The sequence below is a fragment of the Rhinolophus ferrumequinum genome, chromosome 2, assembly GCF_004115265.2.
Source record: "Rhinolophus ferrumequinum isolate MPI-CBG mRhiFer1 chromosome 2, mRhiFer1_v1.p, whole genome shotgun sequence".
NCBI classification, from domain to species: domain Eukaryota; kingdom Metazoa; phylum Chordata; class Mammalia; order Chiroptera; family Rhinolophidae; genus Rhinolophus; species Rhinolophus ferrumequinum.
The window spans coordinates 5,565,798-5,592,006 of record NC_046285.1 but is presented as its reverse complement, the minus strand read 5'-3'; the positions used below and the strand labels follow the sequence as shown (position 1 = coordinate 5,592,006).

Sequence of the window (26,209 nt, the reverse complement as noted above, 5' to 3'; positions counted from 1 at the left end):
GTGTCAGAAACTTTATGGGCTTCTGCAAACCTTTATTTGCTTATTTTCGAAGACTAGAGAAGTAAACATGACAGAATTCTTTCATCTTCTTGATGAAAGAAGATGAGCAGGTAATCTAAACAAGTAAAACACAAAAGTAATCAAACTGGCAACCTACAAAGATCCAAAAGAGAAGTGTTCTTTCCAATGTTACTTTAAAAAGCCTTCATTGGAATAACCATTCAATTAATTATGAAATATTGAACAAGTACTTATTAATCACCTCCTGGGCCAGGACTGTACTAATCCCTGGACACAGATGTGAAGAAGCTATTGGTAGGAGCCTTGCAGCATTTTCTCTTTTAATCTTCACAAGGATTCTTTGAAACCTGAGGTTTGGCATTATTATGTCAATAATAGATACAAATAAATATTCAATGCCATTGTAGTCAGAGTCAAACTGGAATATTCTTTTTTTGAAGTTTTCCAATATATAACAATGCAAATTTACTGTAATTTTTAAAAATCTTGATGTCAAGATACCAAGAATAAATAAAGAAAGACAATACAAGAAATGGAACCATTTGTTTTGGTTCTTTTTATCCTCTGAATTAATGTAACTTGGTTGCTTATTTTGAAACAACATCTTCTCTAAGCAAGCTACCTACCCATTGCTTCCTAGATGGATTCATTCCTTTATTCTACAAATAAGTTAGTGGCAGATACGTACCATATACTATTCTTGGCTTCACTTCAACTTCTTCCAAGATAATGAAAGAGCCAGCAAAGACTTTCTAGAACCTGACAGGATATTCGTTTCACTAAATCCTTCTTTCTCTGTTTTCATCTCTTGTTGCATCTAAGAGTTACATTCCATTATAATTAAGCTGAATGTCATGAGCTCTTGTCTTGTGGGGTGTCAGGTGGGGTCTCTGGTACCCCTCCCCACATAAGAACGCAGGACATGGTGAGGCCAAACAGGAACACCCACGGAGCCATAGGTAGGGGAGTCATACCACTATACTCTCACTGGCGGCTGGGTTGGAGAAACAGGAACCAGGAGCAACACAATTCTCAACCCTCACTGTGCCGCTTGCAGGCTCAGCCACCATCTTCTTGCTAGCTCCCCCTTTCTTTGCTAGCCTAGCCACGGCAGTTATATTAGTGCCCAATGGCTCACTGGTTACAGCTGACGGCCAACTAGCCACAGCTGATGGCCATTTGATCACAGTCGATGGCCATTTACTACCTGAGCCAGCACCTTTCTATGTGAGGCCGAGAGCCTGGAAACTGCTTTTTGGGGCTCTGTCCCCACAGCTCTGTTCATTTACCTTTATAAAGCTGTAGTGTCCCTGCTTCTGTGGCATTGTCAAACGACTTCTCACGCATTAAGAGATATCTCCACGCTTTGGCCCAATATAAGCATGTTATCTCCTCTCCACTATAAAATTGTTACCCATCCACTTCATATAATGTCATGAACATGTCAAAATGCCCACTTGAGATTTGTTTTTATGAAGTTGAATTCCATATTTACATTTTTATGACTGAATTACTTTTGCGCCTTCCACGACATTTTAAGATTCCTAAAGAAAGGATTTGATTTCCTCATTAGAATGCTTTCTACGTGCTTATTACATACATTACTATGGGTCCTGTAGACACATAACAACTGTACATTTCCAGATGAACTTTAACACTTTCAGGCTACCCTGTCTTACATTGCCTCTCCATTCCCTGACCTCCTTCCTTTCTTCTCTACCCACAATATGTGACAAAATTGAAGTGCAACTGAAAAATAGAAGGTAACAATAATCACAATTCTTTTATTTTTCCTTTCATATGTCAAGAATTTCTTTTTATATTTTTGTTTCTATAGACGATGTGTTCATCCTGTAGCTGGGTATGTAGGTGGAACGTACTTATATGGAACAGATGTGAAAATAGAAGCTGATACTGAGAGTGGAAAGATCTTGGAACATCAAGGTGCAGTGGTGACAAAGATTGTCTCCTTGACCAAACTAGTCAGGTTCCTCTAAGTCCACTTCATGACTAGGCCTTAACCTTAACCTATAAAGCCTTGATCAAAACACTAACATAATTTCTAACAGACCAAAGTCATATTCCTGGGATGATTCTAACCCCCCACCCCTGCTTTAAAGTACCTACCTGAAAAAACTCAAGACTGCCATAAGAATTTACTGTTTGTTCCAGCCAACACCTGAAGATAGGACCCCGTCTCCAGCCTCTTTGAGAGGGCAGAAGCCTCATTTTAAAAAACAAATACAGAGAGGTTTCACATGGACAATTTCCCCCCTCCCTGCTTTTTGTAATTTTGTTACTTTCCTGACTCTACTGAGTCCCCACACATCCCCTCTTCCTATTCCCTCATATGCCGTTTAAAATACCAGTCACCTCTATACAAATTGAAGTTAAGGTTACCCTGAAATCGTTTCCCTATTGCGGTGGTATATTACTAATTAAAATCTGATCTTACCATTTTAACTAGTGTGTCCGGCCTTGTGTATCTTTAAGAGAGGAGTAGGTGGTGGCTATCAGGAGGGAGGTGGGAAGCAATTGTTGCTTATAGAGTGTGTATCACTTGTACCCAGCCCAGCGCCTCTATAACTCAGATCTTCACACGTGTAAGACAGCAATCACATGCTACCGAGCCAGGTTTGTTATTTATGTTTTATCACAAAATATTTTTTTAAGTCTATGCTTTCAAAAGGAAGTGCTATTTCACTATTCATCCTTATTTCAATATCCAAGAAACCCAAATATATGGCTCATAGGAGACACTCAAAAATATCTAGTTAATGAAATTATATCAGAATAGATACCTGATGGGCTTCAGTTTCCTTGTTCCATTAGTGCTTATCTAAAAACTGAATTTATTAACTCCAAATTCTGAGATCTAGCTGATATTCTTAACTGTATAAATTGAGCTCTGAACCTTGTACAACTTTATTAGTTTCTAGTTCTAGATTCTTCCTCTTTGCAAAATACCCTACATACTCAATTGAAACAATTTTTATCTGTCCCCTGGGTAATATGTTTAGATTGTATACAGTAAAACATACATAGGTGAAATATATGATGTGTATGAAATAAAGCACTCCAGGTTAAATTTAAAACCTAAATATAAAGACCGTATTCAGAAAAATAATCTGCAGAACAGAATGTCATCCTAGATATATCTAAGTCCACACTTTATTCTGAGGGTAAACACAGGAGAAAGGGGGCTAGTCAGGAAGTTGCCTGGAGAAAGCCAAAAAATGGAATGAATTTGTTAAATGAACAATAAAGAGGTGAAAAAGTAGACCACAACTATAGTGAAACACAGCATTTGCTTTTGATGACTTGTCACTGATAACTTTTTGTTATTTGATATAGTTATGTTCTGTTTGAAATACCAAAACCAAACAAGACATGGCACATACTTTAAAAGGAATAAGTGATTTACTATCTTATTAAAGTTGTAAGTCTTCTAACATGATTCCAAGAAATTTTCTGGTTCAAGACATGGAAAAAGAAAATGAAAGGGAGAATAAGAATTATGAAAAAGTGAAAAAATGTTCTACGATTTTCTTCTAACTATACTTAGTTTGATAAACTGTTCAGAAAGTATGTATTTTCAGATTAATAAAAGTTGAATTTATTGCCAGATCTGCACTTCCAAAGCTATCCAAAAGGAAATTTTTCAGTCTGAAGGGCAGTGACACTATATAAAACTGGAATGTCCAAGAAAGAATTGTGTATATGTAGGTATACAGAAAAGCTACATATTTTTTCATTCTCTTAATTTCTGTAAAAGACAACCGATTGTTTAAGTCAAAATTATAATATGACAATATATATGGAGTTTATATATCATGGACACGTAAGATGTTACAACAGTGGAACAAAAGATTGAGAAACTGAAATGTACTATTGCAAATTTCTTAATTTTATACTAAATGATATAATAGTGACTCTAGTGGACTGTGGCACCATAAGCACAACCAGTTAAAAATAATAATAAAAATTTGAAAAGATGTAGCTGAAAAGCATGAAGACATGCAAAATAGAATACTTTGGGGGGAAAAAGTAATGCGGTTATCATCACCTGACTTATTCAAGGTGGAAAATCACCAGATCATTAAGTCTTGTGTTTGGCTCACTATAGCTTTGGTACCTGTTTTTTTCTTTCATACTTTAACACACTATTTCTACATTTGAGAAATGTCCTGTGCAACTTCTAATAAAAAATACAATATGATTTTAAAATTCAATTGTCACACACACACTGACAAATAGCATGCATACACAGGAAAATGGGTGGGAGATCCAAAAAGGCAGAGTAGATAAACACTGTGCTTGCCTCATCCCATGAACACATAAAAATTACAGCAAAATTATGGAACAATCAACCTGGAGAACCATCTGAAGTCCAGCTGAACAGAAGTTTTATAACTAAAGATATAAAGAAGAACCAACATTGAGGTGGGTAAGCAGGCCAAAGATGAGAAACAAGCTGACCCTAAACCTCCATGTGGTAGTTGAAAATCGGGAGCGATATCTCAGGCACAGAGGTTCCCCATGAAGGAGTGAGGGACCCACACCAGGCTCCCCACCCTGGAGCACTGTTGCTGGGAAGAAGAGCTCCCCCAACATCTGGCTGTGAAACACAATGTGGATTCCAATCATCTGGGTGGGACAGAAGGCTGTGGGAAACACAAACATCCTCTTAAAGGGCCCACACAGGCACTTACCCTAGGCTCTGGCAGAGGGACAATGGCTCTGGGGACATTGGAGACATATGAGTTATGTAACTTTGGGATGAGGACTGAAGGCACAGTCCCCATTTACCCTGTGTGGGGCCCTTCTCTCATTCAGCTGGCAGGTGGGTGCCATCTTTCCGGTGTTGAGCCCTCCCCCACAGGCCAAATCTGAATCTGATTGGCCTGGTGAGCTCTGCTATTCCACCCTGCTGACACACTGAGACTCTGCCTCACCCCCAAGAGGCTTTATCAGCCTCTGAACCTTATGGAAGCCAGCAGGCCTTGGAATGTCCTGGCTTTTTGTGGAACTACCCCAGAACCGGTGGTGGCGGCCTCTCCCACGTGCCTCCAGGTATAACAAAGGCAGCGACCATCTGTGGATCACTTTGTAGCTTCTACCAGGTACTCCCCGGCTGGTCACAGGATGGGGCTGACCTGGGCCTACATCAGAGCCCCTCCCAAGAGGCCCCAGAATCAACATACTTGGAGGTGGGCTTCAGACAATAGCAGAGGACCACCCAATTAGCTCCACTAGTGGCACACACAAAGGGTGATTGTAACAAGCATCAAAGCACACTGGGGTGAATCCCGCTCCATGGGTTAGCTCCCCACACAGCAGCCCATAAGCTGTGGATGTGGCCAAACCCCACAGCCAGTAAGCCTGAGGGTCAATACCTCCCACTGACATGGCAACAGTGATCAAGGCTCACCTACAACAAGAGGGCCCCCACAACCCACATTAGGGACACTCTTGGAGAGCCCAGCTTAGGTGACCAGGGAGACTGTGCCACTGGGCGCAACAGAGCACCTACTACATAAGGCCACCTGGCAAGACTGGGAGACATAGCAGCCCTACCTAATACATAGAAACAAACACAGAGAGGCAGCCAACATAAGGAAACAAAGAAATACATCCAAAATAAAAGAACAGGAGAAAACTCCAAAAAAATAACTAAACAAAATGGAGGCAGGCAACCTACAAGAGACAGAGTTCAAAACACTGGTTACAAGGATACTCAAGGAACTTAGTGAGAACTTCAACAAAGAGATAACAAGCATATAAAAGGACATAGAAACCATAAAAAGAGCCAGTCAGAAGTGAAGAATACAATAATTGAAATGAAGAATGCACTAGAAGGAATCACGAACAGAGTAGATGAAGCAGAGGATCAAATCAGCAATTTGGAAGACAAGGTAGCAGAAAACACCCAATCAAAACAGTGAAAATAATCCAAATAAATGAGGTGAGTTTAACAGACCTCTGGGACAATATCAAGGGTAAGAACATTTGCATCACAGGGGTAAAAGACAGAGAAGAGAGAAAGCAACTGATTGAGAACCTATTTGAAGAAATAATGACTGAAAATTTTCCTAACCTGGCAATGGAAATAGACATACAAGCCCAGGAAGTGCAGAGAGTCCCAAACAAGATGAACCCAAACAGGCCCACACTAAGACACATTATAATTAAAATGGCAAAGGTTAAAGACAAAGAGAGAATCCTAAAAGCAGCAAGAGAAGGGCAACTAGTAACTTATAAGGGAGCTGCCATAAAAATGTCAGCTGATTTCTTGACAGAAACTTTGTGGGCCAGAAAGGACTGGCACAAAATATTCAAAGTGATGAAAAGTAAGGACCTACAGCCAAGATTATTCTACCCAGCAAAGCTATCATTTAAAAATCAAAGGACAGATAAAGATCTTCCCAGATAAGAAAAAACTGAAGGAGTTCATCACTACCAAACTAGTGTTACAAGAAATGTTAGAGGGTCTTTTTTTAAGATGGAAAAAAAATATGAATAATAAAATGACAATAGCTACATATCTATCAACAATTGCTTTCAATGTAAGTGAGTTAAATGCTCCAATAAAAAAGATAGGGTTGCTGAACAGATAACAAAACAAGACACTTACAGATGCTTGCCTACAAGAGACTCAATTCAGATCAAAAGACACACAGACTGAAAGTAAAGGGATGGAAAAAGTTATTTCATGAAAATGGAAACAAACAAACAAACAAAAAGCTGGGGTACCAATAACTTATACCAGACAAAACAGACTTTAAGCAAAGACTATAACAAGAGACAAAGAAGGAGCTAGTAATCCCACTTCTGGGTATTTTTCTGAAGAAATCCAAATGCTACGTCGAAGAAACATGTACTTCCATATACTTATTGCAGCCTTGTTTACAATGGCCAAGATGTGGAGGTAACCTTGATGTCTATCGATGGATGAACGGATAAAGAGGTGATGATATATATATGCACAATGGAATATCGCTTGGCCATGGAATATAATGGGTTCTTGCCATCTGCGGTGACATGGATGGACTTGGATGGTATTGTGCTGAGTAGAGTATGTCAGAAAGTGGAAGACAGATGCAATGTGATTTTGCTTATATGTGGAATCTAAAGAACAAAATAAACAAACAAAACAGAAACAGACTGATAGATACAAAGAACATTTTGATGGTTGCCAGATGGGAAGGGGCTTGGGGTGGTGGGTGAAAAAGGGAAAGGGTTAAAGAGGTACAAATTGGTAGTTACAGAATAGTCATGGGGATGTAAAGTACAGCATAAAGAATATAGTCATAATATTGTAATAATTATGTATAGTGCCAGTTTGGTACTAGATTAGTCAGGGAGAGTCACTTCTTAAATTATATAAATGTCCAACCATACGCTGTAGACCTGACATTAATACAAAGTAATACTGAATGTTAACTGGAACTGAAAAATTAAAAGGAGCGGGAATGTGAAGGGCAATAAGTGGCCCAAATTTCCAGGTATAAAACAAATAAGTCATGGGGATGTAATGTACAGCATGGGGAATATAGTCAATAATACTGTGATAGCGTGGTACTGTGTCAGATGGTTGCGGGACTTATCATGGTGATCACTTCGTTAGGTATATAAATGTTGAATAACTATGGTGTACACCTGAAATTAATACAATATTGTATGCTATGTTTTAAATAAAGATCTTTAAAAAAAAAAAAGGAAAACTGAAAAATTCCAGAACTCTTCTCCAAATTTCCCCATCCAAACTTCTCCCATAGTGGGGCACTTCCAAGCACTCTTCAGAGCTTAATCTAATTTACTTCAGTCCCATTCCGATTCTTTATAATAAGGTCTGGCACATTTAGATTCTCCCAGTTCCTGTCAGTGGATCAGTGCTCCTCCCGGTGGACCACAGACCTGAACCCCATTAGTTTGAAAAAGGGTTTAGTGCCTAACGAGGGTAATTAACAAATGGCATTTTTGTTCCAATGTCAGAGAGCACAAAGACCTGCTGGTCTCCCCTCTTTCCTGTTCCCCCCTCCCACCCTCCCTCAGCAAACTGGCCTCCCCCAATGCTGTGGAATAGGAAACAAAATGCCTGGGTCCCCGCGCCTGAGTGTCTCCGAGCAGCATTGCTTCGCCAGGGTCCATTCCCCAAGCCAAGAGGGTGGGGTGGGAGCAGATGCAAGTGAACCAGCTCTTGCGAAAGACTGGTTTTTTCGCTTCGTTTTCGTGCTCAGTAATCCCCTTAGCACAGCTCTGGAAACTGCCTCTCCCTGATTAGAGGCAACTGTCGACTTGCTCTTTTTCTGTCACCTCTCCTTAGAGCCCTGACAACTTGTTAGCTTTATTTGCCCCTCCCTCTCGATTTCTATTTGGAATCCACCCAGAGCGGTGCTCACAGCCGTACCCCCGCCCCCAGGACCACCGATCCGCCCATTCCCAGCGTGGGGGGCGGAGTCCGAGGCCGGGGACCCTCCGCCCGGGGGAGTGTCCGCGCCAGGGCCACGCCCCTGAGTCTGAGCCCCGCACCGCCCCCTCCCCTCCGCGCCCTCCTTTGTTTTTAATTGGAAACATCCTCCTTTTTCTCTCTCCTTTGCCGCCCCCGCTTCCCGCTCCTGCGTGGATCAGCTCAGCGCCGAGGCCGGGCGTCGCGGGAGCCGAGCCGACGGCGGGCCGGGCGGTGAGTGGGGGCGGGCGGCCGGCGACTCGGGCAGAGGCCGGAGGCGGGTGGCCGCGGGGGGCGCGCGGCGTCTGGCCCCGCAATGCCCGGTCCGCGGCGCCGCATCCTCAGGTGGTCGCGGACGTTTCGAGGCTCCCGGCGCGCGTCTGTCTGCAGGGGGGACGCGTCCAGTCTGGGTTGGGGACCGGGGCCCCTGGGTATTAACGCCTGCGGCAGTGGCTCCTGGACGAAGGCTGTCTGCTGGGGAGCCCGTTGGGCCGGAGAGAAAGGCGCTCTGGGGGGCTGGCTGCGCTCCCGGCCGCCCTGCCCCCCTCCGGCTTCTCCGGCGGGAAGGCGCGCCGGGCGCGGCCGTCCTCGCCACCCGCCCGCCTCTGTCCGCGGGCTGGCTCCGCTGGTGGGCTCCGCCTGCGTCTCGCAGACATCCCCTCGGTGCAGCTCTCTTGGGCTGTAGCCCGGCCGATTGACAGGTCAAAGGGTTTCTCGTAACTTCTTTACCTACTGGAGGGCGGAGGGGCGGGGTTGCAGGAGAGATCAGTCACACTTTAGCCATGAGGGCACGCTGGGGAGATGTGATTTATTCAGGGTGTACTTGACTTGTTTCTGTAAAATAAAACGTATGTATTTCAAGACTTAGATTTTTTCTTTCATTTATTTTCTGGTCTTGTTTATATTCTCTTAGGATCTAGAATTTAATTGAGTTTTTGATTTTGTATTGCATGTTTCAAATGTAGCCACCCCAACCATAACGCACTAAGGTTGATTTCCCACCTCCTTAAAAGGATATAGATTCAGTATTTTAAATTGGGTTTTGCTACATTAGGAATAGAAAGATGACCTCCATCTATCATGGTTAATCTGGAAACAGCAGCATTATTTCCATTATATCTGGAAAAGCCAAGACCGCTCATCATCACTTTCTGTGCCATTGTTGTGAATTAGGCAGAAGAGGACATTAACATTCTCTTTAGCAAAAAAGACCGAATGATCACTTGAACCCATAATGTGATTGTATACCTTGAATGTCTACAGGAAAGAACTGCAAGTCTCATAGGAAAAAAAATAAGAATTTGATCGTGTCCAATTGCTTCTAACCGTAATTTACAGATCTCAATAGGTGTTACATACATAAACCAGAAAATGCAATAGAACAAAGTAAACTGTTCAATTTGGCATGAAATAACAGAAAATTGAAAAACGTATTTAAAAAAGATATAAAACTCGGGACATATGAAAATACATCAAATATATATATGAGTGTGTATAGGTAAAAATACAATAAAATACATTTTTATAGGTAACGATATCATTTCTCTACAAGAATGTATAAATTAATTGAATTCCTCACCATTTTTGTTTGTTTTCAAAGCAACTCTTTAGCGCATGTTGATTTTAGTTAAAAGAAGAATATTCAAATATGTGGGAAATTCACTGCATAATAAAAGGTATTATAAAGCTATAGTGATTAAAAGGCAATGGAAGAGGGAATAGATCTACTGCTAGACAAATCAGTGAAACTGAAGAGCCATATTTAAGAATAATAGGAAAGCTGACATTTGATTAGCATACATTTTAAATGAGGGGGTGGGGAAGAAATAATATGTAATTGATTAGGGTTGGCCAATAAGGTATTTCTTTGGGAAAACTAATAATAAAACTGGAACTTTCTCCCACTCTAAACACACAAATGTAATCTAGATGATTTACTAATTTAAGTATATGAAACCTAAAAGTAAAAGAAGAAAACCTGAATGCATATGTGTGAGCATGGCATGTGAGAAAAGCATTTCTGAAGTTGATACCAAAACCTGAAGCAAGTCAATTCATAGCAAGAGAAATGCAAATGGCCAGCAGTATGAAGTCTCTCAGTCACACTAATTATCAGAAAAATGCAATTAAAGTGAGACACCATTTTCCTGTTTTGGTAATTTTGAAAGTCTGATCATACTTGGTATTGTTAATGTGAGAAGAGAAATGCATTCTTACAAACTCTTTGTGGAATGTATTGGTAGAACTTTTATAGGGTGATAACTATCGTATTTTGCTGTGTATAATGCTCTCCCGTGTGTAATGGGCACCCACATTTTTGGCCCAAACTTTCAGGGGAAAAAATTGTTTCGTTTTAATTTTTTAATTCAAATTTTTATTTGTTTACATTTAGGTACTTGTTTTTTGTATTATAAAGGAATTTTAGCATTTATTTTTTAACATATGGTACAAGAAATTTTACGTAACAAATAATTATAAAACATGAACAGATACAAAGTGCAAGAAATTTTATGCACTGATAACAAATTTACGGTATTTACACATCATAGAAGGCCAAGAACTATTCGTTTTTGCAGGTTCATCGTTAAGTTCAACAAAACCGATGATCGTATTTTATATACAGGTATCGTTATTGATTTCTAGAGTTACGCTTTTAATTCATAAGCATAAATAAAATAATTAAAAACACTCATATAGATATGGAATTAGTACTACCCATGTAAAATGTGCATCCTTATTTTTGCCTCACAAATTTGGGCAAAAAAGTGTACATAGCAAAATATGGTATTAAATTTTTTGAATATTCATTCATTTACTGGTATTTATCATGTTTCTAAGTGTACAAATAAAAATCTATGTCAAAGATGTTCACAGTACGATTTTTGGTAACATAGTAACTTGGAAACAATTCTATAAGTATTGATTGAGATTTGGTTATATAATTTATGGTACATTCAAAGGTGGAAAAATACTCGTATGTAGTTTAAAACGCTTGATAGCTCTAAATGTAACTTGGAAGTATGTCCAAAGTACATTATAAGTTGTAACAAACACACAAAAACCAAGCTTAAACAGTATATAAATGTTTTATATAAACGTACATACTGTTTGTATAAAACATACAGTAACAATACTTTTGTAAAAAAGACTGAATTATGTATATATGTTCTGTTACATAATTCTATAATGTATGCATGTTATAAGGAAAAAAATGATGTTATAATAGGAAAAGTAATAATAAAGACCCTGAGAGTATAATTAGTAATTTATACAGAACAGTTCCTTTCTGGATGTATTAGTTGTCATTAACTGTAGAAGAAATATATTCACAAAGCTTTCATATTGTTCTTTTCATTTACTTTTTTTTTAAGTGTCGTTTTTCAGCTTCTTCCTTTGAAAATACCTCCATCTCCTCCCTTAATATGATTGCTGTGATGTTTCTCTTGGGCACACAGTTGAAAAGTTTTGCCTGAGGGATTTCACAATCTGTTAACTGCAAATGCAGAATAGTTCATACTCTATATTTTAGCAGCATTGTACTAAAATTCACCTTTTAAGTACGCATTCTTGAGGATGAGAGAAAGATGCCATTATCCTTTAAAAAGGAGAACATCTAAAACGATTAAAAAAAATAAAGAATGCATAGTGAAAATGCAGTAAAAATAAATGACGTTTGAAAAGAATTCTTAAAGTTCTGATACCATTCATATAAAGAATACAAAAAGGAAATTAAAAAGCTAGCAGAAAAGTGGACAGATGACAAACAGGTAATTCACAGAAATGGAGATACACCTGATGAAATGTAATAAAAACTCAACTTTTTCATTATAAGATGTGGAAAATATAACATGTATTTACCTTTCAGATTGGCAATTACAAAAGTTTTGATAAAACATCACAGTAGTGTAACACATTTTTGTCTGGCATGTGAATTGATTCAAATGTTTTGGAGTACAGTTTGACAATATATGTCAAAATAAAAATGCACAAAATTTTGATCCAGCAGTTCTGCTTCCAGGAATTTAATACTTAGGTATATAAAGAAGTATATGTTAATTTCAGCATTGTTTGTAGCAGCATACATTCAGGAACAACTTAAATTTTCATCATTAAGCAGACAGTTAAATAAATTGGGGTGCAGCTATTAAAAAAAGAATTAGGTTATGTAAACTGAAATGTGATCAGCATCAAGAGGAGATACAGAAAATGTAATCAATGTCAAACCGAGATAAAAGTGTGTAGAAAACTGCAATTTGTATTGAAAGGCATATATATATATCTGTCTGGTTGTCTTTTGAGATGGAAAATGGGGATCTAGGTAGGAGGCCATCTTTTTTGTGGTATAAATGTATGTACTGTTCTACTGATTTATTCCAGTGTTTGCAGATACTAACACCTATTTAAAGATATCTGTTTTTATAAATGTAAGGTTTCTTATCCAAATGATTTAATTGTAGGTCACATGACGTCCTGTTTTGCCAGTTTTTAATACTAGAAGACTAGCCAGAAAATGACACAATAAGGCATTATCTGGCAACCTTCCAGATATCATAATTGGCATGGTGATGTTTCCTTAAGTGTATTATAGGAACATCATGATAATAATATTTTGATAATTTTTGAGACTCCAAGTAACAATAACATTTTCCCCCTTGAAAGCTAGCATGGAGAGATCTGATGTTCTCTTTAAACAATTTAAACTAATGCATTATGTTTAAAAAAGTTATCTATGAACTGTGGGTATCAGTTTGCTACCATTTAATCTCATTCTTTTATTTTAAAATAGATCCAAATAACCAACTTCCAAAATTCGTAACATTTGTTGAAAAGAAGGAGAGAGCCAACCATAGACCTTTTGTTTGGAAGAAATGGTGTGACTAAAATAAGAAATATGTTTATATAGGTTATAAAAGCATCACAATACCAGTTGAATAGGTTTTGCCAACATTTTCATTTGTTCATAGTGAAAATCTGTTTCTCTCAAGTTTCTTGTGGGATTGATTTCATGCAAAGATACAATTAAATACATATTCCACGTATAGTTCTAATGAAAGATCCTGGATATCTGGGACATTTCTGTATATTTTATCCCAAAGTAACAGACCTAGGTTTATCTTGTTAGTGCAAGCCTCTCTAATTGCTTTTTGAAGTAAGATGGTTTCTTAATTCCACCCTTTGTGACAGCAACCTATTAAGTTGCCAAGGGGAGAAACAGGAATGACTGAAATCCTTCACAGTCGTTGTACTTTAATCCGTTCATCTTGAGCCCACTCAACTCTCCAGTTCCCTGGTAACCAAGAAATCCATAAAACTACTCAACACAGTACACCATAGGAACCAAGATTTTGGCTTAAAGCTTATAAAAAGAATTGTACTTATAATGGTGTGTGAAACAGTTCATCTTTGATGAACCCAGGGTCTTTTTAGTCACAGATCCACTGCAAGAGAGAGTGCCAGTTCTATTTATTACTGTTTATTTTTTCAAATCAGACTATAAAATATATACATTTTGGTACAACATTTGAAGAGAAAGCATTGTTTATATTTTAGCATATTCTCTAAGTTTTAAGTACTTTTTAACAAAATACATTATAATTATCCAGATTATTGTAAGCATTTTAATGATTTTTACAAAACTATAACCATATTTTTAAAGAAATATGATTTGTAAGGTTTTACTGTAATGTGTGTTCTTAACTATTGTGCTAGATATTTATGTAGTTTACAATTATTACTGTTCCTATTCTCTATTCCTTTTATGAGAATGAGAATGTATCATTTGAGAGTCTTACAACATATTTTGGATTTCTTTTGAACTTGAGAGGAAATTCACTTGGTTTTACAAATGAGGTTTGAGGGAAAATTTAGGTATTTTATTAGTAAATTGAAGATTTAATTGAGTTTATTAAAATATGATTCCTTTAGAAGATGGACTTTTATTTGAATGGAGAAGGGATGTCACAGATCTGTAATTGTGGGGGTAGTGGGTGGTGGTGAAGGGTATTTCAAAATTCCTTGGGAAATGGTTTCAAACCTCATACACTTAGGGAAAGAAGTCCCCTTCATTAGTGGTTCTCGAAGTGTGACCGTGAGTCAGCACCATCAGCATTACCTGGTCTGATACGGTCCAAGGCACATGTGGAAAGGTTCCAAATTTCTGTTATACGCCTTCCACCCTCTTACTTGAGAATCATTGTACTTGATTGCTGAGCAGGAAGGAACTTTGGAAATACGCGTAAATTAGTTTGAACTTTCATACTTACATACTTGACACATACTTGTCCGCCTTCTGTATGTGATTGCAGCTCTCTCTATGAAACATTTACATAGGTTTCCTTTAGTTTTATTTGACACAATGAAAAATTTGTGATTTTTACACTGTCGCAGGAACAAACTCAAACGTATTATTTAATACTATATTAAGCAAATTTGACTTTGTATTCTTAAATATTCTTGATAATATCAGAGTGTTTAGGAAGGCAGATAAGTGTACATTCATTTTGGAAATATTAACATCAAATGGTGAGCTAATATTTGGAAAATCCTTGTAAGAAAATTGCATATTCTATTCATTATGCTTTAAAAAATTTCTACTATGTCAGGTACCTTCAAATAGCTTTTTAAAAAAATATTAGTTTTAGGTGTACAAAACAGTGTAATAGACATTTACACCCCTCACAAAGTGATAATTCCCCTCCCTTAATCTATTACTCCTTGACATCGTATATAGCTGTTACAATTCCATTGACTCTATTCCCTATGCTGTACTCTATATCCTGTGATACTATGTATATTAAATTATAGTTGACACACAGATGGCCAACAGACATGAAAAATGCTCAATCTCACTAATCATTAGAGAAATGCAAATAGAAACCACAATGAGATGCCACCTCACTCCGGTCAGAACGGCTATCATCAGTAAATCAACAAACAACAAGTGCTGGCGAGGTTGTGGAGAAAAGGGAACCCTGGTGCACTGTTGGTGGGATTGCAGACTGGTGCAGCCACTGTGGAAATCAGTATGGAGGTGTCTTAAAAAACTGGAAATGGAACTACCTTCTGACTTAGCAATTTCACTCCTGAGCATCTATCCAGAGAAATCCAAAACGCTAATTCGAAAAAAATATGTGTACCCCTATGTTTATTGCAGCCCTATTCACAATAGTCAAATAGCCTTTTTAACAAAAGTTAAAAAAAAAAACAACCAAACATACACTTGATTTAATATCATAGTCAAAGGATATTTCCTTTAAAAATATCTTAGCTACTCGGCCCAATTTAAAACTCTACACTTTCAGATTTGGCTACCAAAGGTGTTAATTTTTATTTTCTCAATTGTTTTTATATTGTTTTAATGTTGCAGGCTTATGTACTCATAAAAGTTTTAAGTTTTCCCAGTAGAACAGTTCTGAAATTTGATCACATTCCAGATTTTTTGAATCGTTTTCTTAGTTTATAATGTACATAAATATTATATGTTTCTGTATTTGAATACTTAAATATGCACAGTAGCATTGATACTTAATTACTTAAAAAAATACTTTCTTCCCCGACTGGGTTTTGGTGGTTGTGACAGGCCCTTATCCAAGGAAGGAATAATAGGATGTATTTAAACAGGTGATGACTTTAACGAAAAGTGACGAGGCAGATTTTTCTGGGTTCATGATGCTTTATGATTCATATGGAAAGTCCTTAATGTAAACTATGTGTGCAGTATGTTTGCAGCAGATTTCATCATTGTGAGAAGAATTGACCCCACACAGTTGCCCTCTAATATATGTGATAATTGCAATAGCTAAATCCCAGAAAGCTATTGATTTGGTAAACTTACATGATACAATCACCTTTTTTAAGAAGAGACGGAAATCTTCTGTTTATATTTTAATGGTTCTCTAAAATTAAATGAACAACATAAATCATGGACAACATAAATCAATTAGTTTGCAAGTAGAGAATAAAAGATGGTTCTGGTAAGATTTCAGCTATATAGGAAGTTACATTAACAGTTGGAATCCAGTATTATGATAAGGTCAGTGTTGCGGAAATTGTTTTATGAATTCCTTTGAGTTTATACGATCCTTGGAAAAGATACATACTCTGGAGAGTTCACCACATTTATGACCTGTTTTCATTCAGTTCAAATAGTTTCTTAATTTTCTTGAGACATCTTCTGACTGAATTATTTAGAAGTGTGTTGTTTCTAAGTGGTTGGAGATTTGCCTGTTATTGTTCAGTTAGTGATTCCTAGCGATATTACATTATCGTCGGAGAACAAACTTTGATTTTAGCTTTTTGTGATTTTTAAAGATTTGTTTTATGATCCAGAATATGGTCTTGTTGGGTGAAGTTTGCATGCATTGAAAGAATAGGTATTCTGAGGTTGTCGAGTGGAATGTTCTACAGATGTGAATGTTGGTTGATGATGTTCTAGTTCTTTAGTGTAATTTCTGATTTTCTCCTTTTCTGTGGATTACTGAAAGAGATGTTCAAGTCTCCAACTATAATTGTGGACTTGTTTCTTCTTTCAGTTCTGTCAGTTTTTGCTTCATGTATTTTGATGGTCATGTTAGAGGTACAATTACATTTAGGATTGCTATGTCTCATTGGTGTCTTGATTCCCACTTTTAAATGATGGACCTCTTATCTGTGGTAATTTTCTTTGCTCTGAAGTATACTTGTGGAGTGTTAATATCCCCCTCTCTCCCTCCTTCCCACCTCCTTCCTTTCCTCCTTCCCTTCTCTCTTTCTTTCAATACATTTATGAAGATAGACTTCACATATAAAATCCATCCATTTAAAGTTTATTGAGTTTTTCTTTATTCACAGTTCGGCTGCCATCACTACAATCTAATACTAATTCCAAAAAGAAAAAAGACCGATGCCCGTCAGCAGTCATTTCACATCACTGTCGCCGTTCCTCCAGCTCCTTGCAACCACTAACTTATTTTATATCTTTAGAGACCTGCCTATTCTGGATAGTTCATATAAAGAGAATCATTACAAAGTACGATCTTTTGTGACTGACTTCTTTCACTTAAAGTTTTCAAGGTTCATTCAGGTTGTAGTATGTATCAGTACTTCATTACCTTTTATGGCTGAATAATAATGAGGTGTGATCAACAAATACAGTGAATTTAAAAAATTACAGTAAAAGACACATTGCCATTAATCCCCCTCGCTTTGAACACATTTATCCCATCGTTCTTGCCACTTTCTGAGGCAGTTCTGGAAGTCCTCTTTCGTGAGTGTCTTTAGTTGCACTGTCATGGCTGCTTACATGTCCTGAATCATTTTAACCTTGGGGAAGAACCAGAAGTTACATGGTGCCAGATCCGGTGAATAATGTGGATGAAGACACACTGTAATATTTTTATTTGACAGAAATTGTTGTACAAGAAGTGATGTGTGACATAGAGCATTGTCGTGATGGAGGATGATTTACGGCACACTTTAAAATACACTTTCTCTCAACCATAGCTCACACCCAACTGACTGCACCAAACAAGTTGTCACACATTGTTACTAAGGTTCAATGCACCGCTTTCCATATTGAAGATCCCTGCCTTTCTGTTGGATGGCACTCGGCAGCAGTAGTCACCTGCTAGTAGTATTTTGTGAACACAACGGAAAGGCTCCGTGTCACACATCACTTATGTTACGGCAATTTCCGTCAAATAAAAACATACGGTGTGCCCTCATCCACCTTATTCACTGGATCTGGCACCGTGCGACTTCTGGCTCTTCCCCAAAGTCAAAATGACCATGAAAGGAAAACGTTTTGAATCCATTCAGGACTTCTAGGCAGCCATGACTGTGCAACTAAAGACACTCATGAAAGAGGACTTCCAGCACTGCTTCAGAAAGTGGCAATAAAAGTGGGATAAGTGTGTTCGAAGCGAGGGGGAGTATTTTGAGGGGGATTAATAGCAATGTGTCTTTTACTTATTTTTTTTTAATATAAACATTCACCATAGTTGATCACACCTATTCCATTGTAGGGATATATCAATTGAAAAATTTATCCATTCATTATTGGTGGACATTTGAATTGTTTTTACTTTTTGGCTATTTTGAATAATGCTGCTATGAACATGTTTTTATGACAATGTTCATTTCTCTTGAATATGTACTGACAAATACAATTGCTGGGTAATATGTTTAATTGTATTAACCGTATTAAACTCTGTGTTTAATCTTTCAAGGAACGGCCAGACTTTTCCAGAGCAGCTATACCAGCAATGTTGGAGGGTTTCAGTATCTCCACATATTTGCTAACACTTGTTATTGTCTATCTTTTTCATTATAGCCATCCTAATAAGTGTGAAAAGTAACTAATTGTAGTTTTGATTTGTATGTCTTTTAATGACTGATAACGTTAAGAATCTTTTTATGTCTTTATTGGCCATTCGTATAGCTTCTTTGGGGAAGTGTCCAAATCCTTTTGCTATTTTTCAGTTGGGTTGTCTTTATTATTGACTTCTGGGTTTGTTTGTTTATATACATATTCTCAATAAAAGTCCCTCACCAGACATATGATTTGCAAATATTTTATCCTATGCTGAGGTTTTTTCTTTCTTTTTCTTGATGGTATTCTTTGCACTATAAACTTTTTAATTTTGGTGAAGTCCGGTGTATTGATTTCTTTTTCATTTCTTCCACTTGGTATCATATCTGTAAAACCATTGGCTAACCCAAAGTCATGAAGATTTACTCCTGTATTTTCTTCTAGGATTTCTTAGTTTTATATTTTACAAAAATGGTCCATTTTGACTTAATTAGTTTGTGTGGGATGCTTTAACGGTCCAACTTCATTCTTTTGTATGTGGATATACAGTTTTCCCAGTACTGTTGAAAAGATTATTCCTTCCTATTGAATAATGTTGGTACCAAATTCTGTTCCATTGGTCTATATGTCTATTTTAGGCCAGTACTACACTGGGTTACTGGAACTTTGTAGTAACTTTTGAAGTCAGAAAGTGTGAGTCGTCCATCTCTTTTCTTTGTTTTCAGGATAATTTTGGCTCTTAAAGTTTCGTTTTGTTTCCATATGAATTTTATGTTTAGGTTGTCAATTTCTAGAATAAGGCAATTTGAATTTTGATAAGGATTATGTTGAATCTATAGATCAGTTTGGGGAATATTGCCATCTTAATATTAAGTTGTCTGATCCATGAACTTGGGATGTCTTTCTTTTTATTTAAATCTTCAATTTCTTTCAGTATTGTTTCATAGTCTTTAATGTACAAGTCTTACACTTTTTTTGTTAAATTTATTCCTACGTATTATTTTTTAATATTCTTATAAATGGAATTGGTTTCTTACATTGTTCATTGCCAGTCTATAGAACACAATTGACTTTTGCATATTGATTCTGTGTCCTGCCACATTACCGAACTAGTTTCTTACTTTGAATAATTTTTAGTGGATTCCTTAGGAACTTCTATATACAAGATAGGTCGCACTTCTTTATTTCCAATCTGGATGGATGCATCTGTGCCTAGGATCTCTGTTATTTTGATTACTAATTCAATCTCTAATTATTGTATTTGGGTTTTCTATTTTTTTTTTTTCAGTCAGTTTTGGTAGTTTATGTCTTTCTAGTAATTTGATCATTTCATCTAATTTAACTGATTTTTTGGCATATGATGGTTTATATTATTCCCTTCTAATTCTTTTTTTTTTTCCCAGTGCAAGTTTGATATTAGCATGCTTCCTTTTGTTTATGATTTTAGTAATTTGGGTATTCTCTTTTTTTCTTCATTAGTCTAGTTAAAACTTTGTGTTGCTCTTTTCAAAGCAGCAACTTTTGTTTTTTTTGATTTTTCTCTATTTTTTTTCTATTCTTTATTTTATTTATTTCTACTCTAATCTTTACTATTTCTCCTGTTTGCTTTGGTTTTAATCTGTTCTTTTTTATTTTCTTAAGATGGAAGTTAGGGTTACTGATTTGAGAGCCATGTTTTCAAGAACATGTGTGTTTACAATTGTAAATATGTTTCTAAGCATTGCGTTAGTTGCAACTGATAAGTTCTTTGGCATTTTGTCTTTTCATTTTCATTCATCTCAAAGTATTTTCTAATTATCCTGGTGATTTTTTTTGCTAGACTATTGCTTATTTAGAAAGTTGTTATTTAATTTCCAAATATTGTAAATTCACCAAATTTTGCTCTGCTGTTGATTTCTAAATTTAATTCCATTGTTTTCAGAGAACGTTTTATGATTTCAGTCTTTTAAAATTTGTTGAGGTTTGTTTTATGGACTGATAACATGATCTATCTTAGAGACTGTTCCATGTGCACTTGAGAAAAATACATTCTTCTACTAGTGGGTGCAGTGTTATATAAATAGGTGACTGTTAGTTTTAGGTGGTTATGAAAATGTTCAAGTCTTTTATTTCCTCATCGATTTCCTGCTTGGTGAGTCATCTATTTTTGAAAATGGGATATTGACGTCTCAAACTGATATTTTTGAATTGCCTATTTCTCTCCTCAATTCTGTCTAGTTTTGTTAGTGTATATTGGGACACTATTGTTATGTGCACATATCTGTATAATTGTTTCATTTTTCTGATGACTGCCCTTTTATCTTTATGAAAATATCCTTCTTTGTCTTCTGTAATAGTTTTTGTCCTAAAATGATTTTCTCTGAGATTACTATAGCCACTGCACTTTTTGGTTACCGTTTGCATGGTATATACCTTTTTGATTCTTTTACTTTCAACGTGTTTGACTTCTAATCTAAATTGTGTTTCTTGTACACAGCATATAGTTGGATTATGTTTTTTATTTTCTTTTTAAATCTATTCTTCCAATCTCTGACTTTTTATTGAATTATTTAATCCATACTTTTTAAAGCAATTATTAATAACAAGGTAGTATTTATGTCAGAATTTTGCTACTTGTTTTCTATATGTCTTAAAATCCAGATTTTTTAAACATATTTACTTGGTATATCTTTTCCATCTTTTCCCCCTTAGTCCACTTTATCATTACATTTGTAGTAAGTTTCTTTTAGAGAGCATGTAATTGGGTCATTAAAAAAAATATATCCACTTAAATATATGGCGATGGAAGAACTGACTCTGGGTGGTGAACACACAATGTGATTTATAGATGATATAATGCCAAATTGTACACCTGAAATCTATGTAACTGTACTAACAATTGTCACCCCAATAAACTTTAATTAAAAAAAGAAATACCCACTTACTCATTCTATCTGTACCTCTTCATTGATATGTTAATACATTACTTTTATTGTAAATATTGATATGTTTGAGTTTATACGTGCTTGTTCTTTTTTTCAGTTTTCTGCCTCTCATTTCCTGTCTTCTTTAGGGTTATTTTAATCTTTCTGTACTGTTTAGTCTGTTACAGTGTTTTGAATTCCATTTTTGTGAGTCGTGTTTTTAGTGGTGGCTCCTGGGGGTTTAGTACATGCACTTAACTTTTCACAGTTCTCTCATACTTCATATTTTACCACTACAAGTGGAATGCAAAAATAATTATCATCGTGTAGGTCCCTTTACACCTATCAATTTATGTAGTTGTTCATGTCTTAAACCTACATACTTCCTTTAGACAATATTATAATTTTTTGCTTTCAATTGTCAAACCTATTTTAAAGAATTTAAGAAGAGAAGATCAGCATTTGATTTATGCAGATGTTTACTGTTTCTGTTCATCCTCCTTCAATTCAGATATTCCAAGTTTCCTTCTGCTATTTCATTTTCCTTATAAATGAAAATTTCCTTTATGAATTCCTCCGCAGGTGTGGTGGCAATGAATTCCTTCATTTTTTTCTTTATGGTTGAATGTTTTTATTTCTCATTGTAAAGGACATTTTTCCTGAAATAGAATTCTGGATTGATAGTTGTTTTCTTTCAGTACTTAAAAAATATTCTTCTGCTCTTCATGATTTTCTGATGAGAAATCCACAATCATTGTAATTGTTATTCTCTTAATTAATGTATTGTTTTTCTCTGGCTGCTTTCAGGATTTTTTTATTTGTCTTTTTAGTTCCCAGCAGTTTGTTTATGATGTGTCTAGGAGTGGATATCTTTACTTTATTCTGTCTGGGATTCATTGAGTGCATGGGTAGGTTTATGATTTTTACAATATTATTACAATATTATTGACTGTATTCTCTATGTAGTACTTTACATCTCTGTGACTATTTTGTGACTACCAGTTTGCACATCTCAATCCCTTCACTTTTTTCACCTCCCCTTTAGTCTGATATCAGTTTGTTCTCTGTATGTTTGAATCTGTTCCTGTTTTCGTGCTTTTGTTTATTTTGTTCTTTAGATTCCACATTACTGAGATCATATGTAGGTTTATGGGTGTTTTGTTGTTTTTTGACCAAATTTGGAAACTTTTCACTATTATTTTTTCAAAAAATGTTTTCTGCACTACACTGTTTATCCTATTCTTCTGAGACTCTGATGCCATGACTAGTAGACCCTTTGGTATTGTTCCACAGATCCCTAAAGTTTTGCTGATTTTTTCCCCATAATTTTTCTGTTTTTCAGAATGGATAGTTTCTATTGACCTGTCTTCAAGCTCAGTAACTTTTGCCACGTAATCTCCATTTTTCTATTGAGCCCATCTAGTAAATTTTTTAAAATTTATTTTCTAAAATTTTCATTTGCTTCTTTACATCTATTTCTTTGCAGAGACTTAATTTTTCCACTTTTTTTTCCTTCTTGGAGCATTTTTTAAATAGCTGCTTTAATTTTTGTCAGGTTAACTGCAACATCTGTGTCATCTTGGCATTGGCTTGTTTTGATTTCTTTTCCCCCCCATAAGTTGAGACTTTTCTGGTTCTTTGTATGCAAAGTAAGCTTGTACTTTATCCTGGACATTTTCAATATCATGTTATGAGATTCTGAATCTTATTTAGATGCTATGGAGGAAAATAATTTTCTTACTGTTTTAGCTGGCAATGACCCAGTTGGGTTCAGGCCACAAGTTCTGACCAGCCTTCTGTGTGTTGTGATTTCAGTGTCAATTTCATGTCGAAGTCTTTGCCAGGCTCTTCACATCTCTCTTGTATGTATGCAACCCAATGGCCAGTCAGACCGGGGCAGTAGTCTCCTTTACTTCAGTTCTCAAAGACTTTATTAGAATCAGATGTTTAGGATCAGATCCATGCATGCACTACTCAGAGATGAACCTGGAAGTTCATAAATAACTTTACTGAGACACTTTCTTCTCCACAATCTCCGTACCAATACTCCGGGTGTCTCCTTTTCAGTTCTCGAGCTAGAAAAATTAGGTTTGCTTTACCTTATTTTTGCTGTGTACTTTCACAAATTCACTTACCTTCAAGGAGGGCAGAGAGAAAAAAAATCAAGGGGGTGGGAGATGGGTTTCACCCCCATCCTCTTGGAACCACAGCACCTTGTATCCAGGGAAAGATTTCCTTCCCTTAGTATTCTAGGCACTTGTGAGCCTTTTTTTTTCCTTAAATGTAATTACTCATTTCTCCACGGTGGCATTGCCAGGATCTGGAACATGAGGGAATGGAGTAAAAGAAAAAAAATATATTGGGGAGTTCTTCACCTCCTGAATTTTAGGAATTCTGCTTTCCCCCTGCTCAGGCAAGAACCAGAGGTCTTCTCCTGGAGCTCTCCTGGCACATGGCACCTCCTACTGTGTTTTAGGCTGCCTTGAAATAGTATCAGGCCAGGGGTAGCAGAGAAAAATCAGAAAAGTGATTCTGGCTTGATGTACTTCCGATTCTGGTCTTCTCCCATGTTCTTGCTGCTGTTAAATTTCCAGGGTATTCAGATAGCTGTCCAGTTGTTCTGTCTGGGTTTATTAACTGCATTCATTGGGAAAGACAGGGTGGTATAGGTTTACTATAGCTTACCCAGAACTGGAACTTGTGATCTATTATGATTTTTACTTTTTTCTGGGTTTATAGATAATTTCTTTCTAAATTAGGCATATATTTCAAAAACCTTACAAAATGGAACTTAGAAGGGAGCTCAAAAGAAAGGCCTGATTTCATAATCTAGGGTATAATAGTAAAGAGAACGGAATAATTGGAAAGCAATATGAGGAAGTTGGGATAGCAGAGAGAGGGCAGCAAGGATGCAGAAGGTAATTTTCACTAGGGTTTAGCATTGTAATCTGGCTTGTGATGATGGCATTTTGAACTGTAGTTTCCCCAGTTTATAAAACTGTGACCTTGAACAGTTTATTTAAACTTTGTGAGCTTCTCTTTCCTTACCCGTGTAATGAAAATCATAATGTCCATTTCATTCAAAATATAAAAAGTTTCTAGCACCTTGCAGATAATTAGTAATATCTAAAACTGAAACCCAATAAAAAGAGTGTTTTTTAAGCATGTCATATCAGTACATTTGAGGTCTGAATCAGTAGGTAAAATCTTAAAATTTTTACTTAAAAGAATCATGGTTTCTATTTGGCCTCATTCAAGTTAGTTTTAAATTGAAATATAACAACAGTTATCTCTTGGAGAATGTAGAAATTTGACTGGTTTGCCTATTGTTTCCAGCCCTGTGGTTTAGTGTTGAGATATGATCCCTCTATTCCCAGTTTCTTAATGGTTTTTATCATAAATGGCTGTTGGATTTTATCAAATGCTTTTTCTGCATCTATTGATATGATCATGTGATTTTTATTTTTCATTTTGTTAACGTGGTGTATCACATTAATTGATTTGCGGATGTTGAACCATCCTTGCATACCAGGGATGAATCCCACTTGATCATGGTGTATGATCTTTTTAATGTATTGCTGAATTCTGTTCACTAATATTTTGTTGAGGATTTTTGCATCTATGTTCATTAGAGATATCGGCCTGTAGTTTTCTTTTTTTGTGGTGTCTTTGTCTGATTTTGGGATCAGGGTGATAGCGGTTTTGTAAAAAGTGTTTGGGAGTCTTCCCTCCTTCTGGATCATTTGGAAGAGCTTGAGGAGAATAGGTGATAATTCTTTTTTGAACGTTTTGTAAAATTCACCTGTAAAGCCATCTGGTCCAGGACTTTCGTTTGTTGGGAGATTGTTGATTACTGATTCAATTTCCCTGGTGGTAATCAGTCTATTCAGGTTTTCTGTTTCTTCTTGAGTTAGCCTTGGAAGGTTGTACACCTCTAGAAAATTGTCCATTTCTTTCAGATTGTTAAATTTGTTGGCATATAGTTGCTCATAGTAATTTCTTAAAATTTTTGTATTTCTGCAGTGTCTATTGTCACTTCTCTTTCATTTCTGATTTTATTAATTTGGGTCCTCTCTCTCTTTTTTTTTTAATGAGTCTGGCTAAAGGTTTGTCAATTTTGTTTATCTTCTCTAAGAACCAACTCTTGGATTCATTGATCTTTTGTATTGTTTTTCTGGTTTCTATTTCATTTATTTCTGCTCTGATCTTTATTATCTCCTTTCTTGTACTCCGTTTGGGCTTATTTTGCTGTTCTTTCTCCAGATCCCTTAAGTGTGAAGATAAACTGTTGATTAGTGATGTTTCTTGATTCTTTAGGTAGGCCTGCAACGCTATGAATTTCCCTCTTAGGACTGCTTTCGCGGCATCCCATAGATTTTGGGTCGTCGTGTTTTCATTTTTGTTTGTCTCGAGATATCTTTTGATTTCTTCCTTGATCTCCTGGTTGACCCATTCATTATTTAGTAACATGTTATTCAGCCTCCATTAATTGGTTTGTCTTCCAGTTTTTTTCCTGTAGTTCATTTCTAATTTCATAGCACTGTGATC

At 36.4% G+C, this 26,209-nt stretch overlaps 1 protein-coding gene across 1 annotated transcript in view; it reads left to right on the top strand.

The window, feature by feature from the left end:
• The first annotated feature begins 8,551 nt into the window (after positions 1 to 8,551).
• Positions 8,552 to 26,209, top strand: part of PLSCR4 (phospholipid scramblase 4) — a 62,533-nt gene continuing 44,875 nt past the window's right edge. The window contains exon 1 of the mRNA XM_033089919.1: positions 8,552 to 8,704. The gene's annotated coding sequence lies outside the window, so the exon portion shown is untranslated. The remainder of the gene's footprint in view (positions 8,705 to 26,209) is intronic.